The sequence below is a fragment of the Solanum verrucosum genome, unplaced genomic scaffold (genome assembly GCF_900185275.1).
Source record: "Solanum verrucosum unplaced genomic scaffold, falcon-dt-bn FXZP01000307.1, whole genome shotgun sequence".
Taxonomy (NCBI): domain Eukaryota; kingdom Viridiplantae; phylum Streptophyta; class Magnoliopsida; order Solanales; family Solanaceae; genus Solanum; species Solanum verrucosum.
Genome location: NW_026020264.1, coordinates 2,029,955 through 2,036,324, shown reverse-complemented (window position 1 = coordinate 2,036,324; position 6,370 = coordinate 2,029,955).

Here is a 6,370-nt window from a genome sequence, read left to right as displayed (position 1 = left end):
CAAAGTGGTTTTGTATTAGCCTCATGTTTTGTGTTTGTAATAATCTTTATACATTTTTAATTTGTTATGTTATGTTTTTTTAAAAGTTAATGTAATTATTTTTTAAAGTGAAATTAGATATATTAATTTGATATTCTAAAAAAAAAATTAGATATTTAAAATCTATACGAAAAGTATAATAAATTGCAATTTTTTGCGTATCAATATGATAAAAATTTACATAGTAAAATATTAGTCAAAATTCTTCTTGTTTGACTCTGGAAAAAAAAAACTATGACAATTAAAAATGGACGGATGTAGTAATAGATTATCAAGTGTGGGGTCCTTAACTAGATATGCCACATGTATCATTAAATAAATTTCAAAATTAACTAATATTCTTTTATTTTAATTTGTTTATTTGACTTTACTTTTGACACAAAGTTTAAGATTTAAAAAAAAAATATCCAATTCTAAATTGTGTTATTTGAGGCATGTTTGCATCAGGAATTTTTCGAAATAGTTAACCACTTTTTTTATCATGAGAAAATAGATGTAATTCAGTTTGAACGAAGTGAGAGGGCTGAAAAAAAAGTTCGACCTACACAAAGAGGGAATTGTCCACCCCACCTAATAAAAAGAGCGTTCTAGACTTCGGAAAGTGCCCTTGAAAAACATGACCGCTGGACTCCCCGAGCCCCTCCTCTTTTTCTTTTTCTTTCCCAAGTGTAATTGTGCTTGATACTAATTCGAGTTAATATCACAAAAGGTCACTCAACTTTGAGAATTTGTCTAGTTAAGTCATTAAACTTTGTTTTGTATCAATAAAATCACTCAACTTAGGATTTTATATCAATAAAATTACTAGACTAAATTTGTCAATAAAAAACAAATCTGACATGGCAAAATAATATAAAAATATGAACCTTGCAAATAAATAAAATTAAAAAATTATTAAGAAGTTTTTATGGACAAACTTAATTAGTGAAATAGCTATTATAATATTATTATGTATTTAAATTTTGCAATATATCATGATAGGTGTATGAAAAAAATGAAGAACCGCACACATTTTAATTTTATTTTTTTTATATCAATAAAATATACTTGTAAATTAGATAAACAATTAATTAGTGTCGTTGTTTTACTGGAGTAACACGTTCAAATTGATCAACATCAAAAAAGAAATTATATCATTAAAAAACATATCTTTTTTTATTTATAATAATTTAATCAAACTTGGCAGTAGCATTATGCACTTTTATGTAACGCCTACTTAGTTAAAATAAATTATATCCGTTAAAAGGTTTTAATGAATTTTAAAATTTTATTTATTTGTGAAATTCATATTTAGGTGCTATAAAAAGTAAATTATTTTGTCATTTCAAATTTCTTTTATGATGATAAATTTGTTGAGTGATTTTATTGATAGAAATAACTAAGTTGAGTGATTTTATTGATACAAAATAAAGTTCAATGACTTTACTAGATTTTTTGAGATATTAACTCTACTAATTCGGATCTAATGAGTGTTGATTAAGAAGACATAAAATTAGAAGAATATTGATACTCCGAAAATCCTTTTCCCATTTGAAACATTTTATTTTGTACTCATATAAAGTCTATTTTTATTTTACAAATTTACAAATAAGTAAAACATAATTATATGTTAATTATGTAAGCACAAAAATACCTAACACAAATTACGTTAATTAGACAGGTGGGTCCAAAAGGCAAAAACAATAACAACAACAATAATAATAGGAAAAATACCTAAAATACACAATTTACTTTCTCATATTTTCTAAAATTTTCTACTAGAAAAAATTATAAAAATTCATACTATCTCCTATTTTCGGATACATCACTTTATGCAATATATCGGAACGTACGCAATGTATCGGCACGTGGAGTGATGTATCCAAAACAGAGACATGATGTATCAGAACATTAAGGGATGTATCCGAGACTGAAACGCGATGTATCGGAATGTTCTTGGAATATATCCGAGTTCCACCAAATTTAAGAGATTTTTGTAATTTGAAAAGAATAGAGATAAATATAATTAACTCTAAACACTATAAAAATTTGTGTAAAAAATTCCATAATAATATATCCAGTAAATCTGATGAGAATAGAATATATACACATTTTTCTATTATCTCATGAAAATAAAAAAAAAATCTGATTATTAGCTCGAATACGACAAATCAAAGTAAGTACAATTGGGTCTTTGTTACACGAATCTAGAACTCGCTAGGTCAGCCCGGTGGCTTCGTGTACCATAACCCTACCCACTTTATTAATTGTCAAATTGACTCCTCCTCTTCTACGCCATACATTTCTCATCAAAAATTACTTATTTAATCTTTGGTACCATGAACTTCTTTTTCTTTTTATCGTTTTCTTTCGAGGTTTGTTATACGTATTAAAATTTAATCAAATTGAAATTTGTGTATTAAAGAAACTATCTTTTTCTTAAAAGAAATGCTCCTAATATTATTAAATATTACATCAGGTCATTGAATACCACGTATTAAGAAAAAATCGAAAGTGTGTTGTTTGTTAAAAATTATTTATTTCTAGAATTTTTTTTTCGAAATGACTTTTAAAAAAGTGTTTTTGGAAAAAATAATTTGTGTTTGGTTAAATTTTTTTAAAAAAAAGTTTTTGAGAGTCAAATTACGAAAAAAGATAAGTATCAACGTGTTTAAAATATTAATATTATTTTATAGAGAGAAATTATTTAATTATCTATTACAAAAATTTTAATTAAGATTTTATTTTCATTAAATATTTAAAAATTTAAAAATCATTCCACAAACTAAAGCACTATATACGAAAAAAATCACCACAAAAATAAATAAAGTCATTCATATTTTTAATCCTACAAAAATGTTGTTGTTACCTTTATTTCTAAATAAAAAGTAAAATAACAATAAATAATAATATATAATCATAAAATGAATTTTTTTTATATGAAATAGTAAATAATTTTCTGCTTTTTTTTTTAAGAAACATAATTTCTTAGCTTCTTCACAATAACAAAAAACCTGATTCTTCTTCCATTTAAAAATAGTTTTAAGAATTTGCCAAACACTTAATTTTTTTAAAAATAATATTGTTTTTTTAAAAAAATAAAAATTGACCTTCCAATAACAATGTCAAACAGACTCTTAGTTCTTTAGCATCGATTATTTGTATATATAATAATTTATCATAAATTAACAGTTAAGTTTTACGTTGGCATCCAATGTATTGACGTCCTCATATTTTATTCACACTAAGTAGATGTTTGGTCATTTCAAATATTTTTTCTTTTTAAAAATTTATGAAATTAAAGTTCAAAATGAAATTGTTTTTAATCATTTTTTATACGATAATTTAGAATAATATTCATACTTTAATATATTTAATTATAACTTTAAAATAAATATTAATTAAAAAATGGCCCATGGCCAATAGCTTAATTAAAAAGAAAGTTATAAGTTATTTTTTAAATTAAAATATAATTTAAAATTGAATTTGAAATTTTTATGACCAACCATTAATTTTCAAATAAAATAAAAATTCATTCTAAAGAAAGTGTAGTAGAATAATTTTTATGGAACTATCAACATGTGAATTGACAATATTCAAAACAATTTTTAGATTGTCAATTAATTTTGATTTTATTTCATCAAAACTAATGTGCAACTTCTTATAACAAAATAGTCACTCAATTTTATTCGAGCATAATAAAAGCTATTAAACTGTTCTTTTATAACAAAAAATCACTCACCACATTTTCCTCATAATTACATTTCAATTTACCAAAATTAAATCAAATAAAAGATCTTGTAATCCAAACTTCCGAATACCCACAAGTGTCCATTCTTTTGTAAAATTATTCACCAATGAATTAGGCATTCGAAAATACTGAACATGATTATATAGATCACAATTTCAAAATCATTTTGTAACTTGCTAAAATAATTACTATTAAGGACTTAACCATTTTCTTAAAAGAGCTAGACAATTTAAATACCAAACTTTCTTTTTATTTAATCATGAGATAAGAATACAAGTCAACATCTTGATAATATCAACTTGTCAAAATCAAACATATACTACCAAAATAGTAAGGGAAACACCTCCAGATCAGCTTCCAAAGTATTGTATGTTCCACGACCCATAAGTAATAATCCATTAAAATAGCGGAGCCAGAAATTCAATAAAGGATATATTATTTTTTTTCTTAATTGTGTTACGAACGTGCAAAAAAAGAAATACATGATAATAATGATTATAATAATTTAATTTGTATACACTACATAATTTTTAATAATAAATTAATCTTTGCCTAAAATGGCTCCGCTCATATTTTGTATTGAGAACCATTGGATCTTTTCCGGTCCCATACAATCTAATGATACAAATTTCAAAGACAATTGAACTTGTATGGTTGTCATTCAAAAATAAAGTTAGAATGATGAGTTTATAGATTTTGAATTTTAAAAATAAAAAATTATTAAATATTTAATATATTTTTATATATGTTTAATAAATTCAATATAAAAAATAAAATACGTAAACTTGCAGTAAAAATGCTAACTCATCTTTAATTTTATTGAGAAAAAAAATTAATAATTGATTTGATGTAATTCGATTTGAATCTCTATTTTAAATTTTATTAGAGGTCATAGAGAGGAAAAAGGTAGGTGATAAACACCAAAATAAGATAGAAATTTTAAGGGTTTTAGGCCACATGACATACGTGGATTTGAGATAATGAGTTGTAGACAAAATATTTATGGTATAGCGGTTGACATGTAAGTGATTAATTGTGGTGGTTGATAGTAATTGATAATTAATTAACAATCGAATGATACAAATAACTAATGACCATAAAAAATGTTAAAGACAATTAGCTATATTGATTACAATACATACATTAAGAATATATATATATATATACCCCTGCCTGTTTCTTACACATCAATCAAATTTGTTTAATAATTTATGATTTAGTTGTACAAATTTCAGCCATACAATACACCTAAACTCATTAAACACAAGATTGTCCAAACAAAATCACCACTCTTAAATATAATAAATTTATTACAGAAAATAAAATATATTAAAAATAATTATAATTAATAACAAAAATAAATATAAAATCAATCAATAAATTATTTTTTAATTATCTAAACTAGACAAGTAAAAGTATTTAATTTTGGTGCAAGGTAGAGAGGGTATTGTAATACGCCATTTGATTCATATTAAGTAAATTAGTGATATTCTTTTCATAATTCAAAATAAGTAAATTATTTAAGATTTTAAAAAATTATTGATTTTTTTCTTATTTATCCTTATTTAATGAAATTCTTAATTATTTTATTTTATATAGAAGTATATTTAATTAATAATCAAAAGAAAAATGGTAAAAAATAATTTTAATTTTAATTAAATATTTTTGCTAAAAAAATATATCATATCTCGATAATTTACTTAATATAGACTAGACGAATTATGATATGTTATATAATTAAAGTTAACCGGATGTCCCATTAACCCCTTTACCGAAAAAAGAAAAAAAAAAAAAGCCCCAAAACCACTGATGACAACCAGGTGGCGGTAAAAAAGTGGAAAGAAACAGACGGCTGGTCTTTCTTGATTACTCACTCGGTTTCGTAATCATCATATTAAAAATAGTTATTTTATACTCACTCCGTTTAAAAAAGAATGACCTCCTTTATTTTATAGTCTGTTTAAAAAAGAATGATTTTTTTCTTTTTTTGGTAACATTTTAATTTTAGTTTACCACGTGGTATGTTTAAGACCACAAGATTAAAGGACAATTTTGTATATTTGACATAACTTTAATTTATGACCACAAAATTCAAAAGTCTTATTTATTTTCTTAAATTTCGTGTCAAGTCAAATTAGATCATTCTTTATGAAATGAGTGGAGTATTAATTGTCTATCTTATTAAATAAAAAAATATTAATTAAGTTTTTATTTATTTTTGCAATTAATTTTTTTTAAAAGTATTTATATTTATTTATTTATTTATAAGATAAGATTCTCAAGAAACATTTTAAGCAATTATCTTTTTGCTTATGAATTTTTAATACAGATATAAAAAGAAAAGTGATCAAGTAATATAAGACGGAGGAAGTAGCTTTCATTACACGCGCCTCACAATCTGATTTAATATAATGAACAAAATTGGTTCAAGTTCATCCAAATCTCAATTCCTCAAAAATCATTCACCACAACCACAACAATACTCCAAAAAACTCTTTTCTTGTATACTACCTTTTTTCTCAAAATTCATTACAAAACTCCCTTTTTGATTTTCTCAAGAAAATCCAAGTTGTTAGCTTTTTGAGAAAAACCCATCTTTTG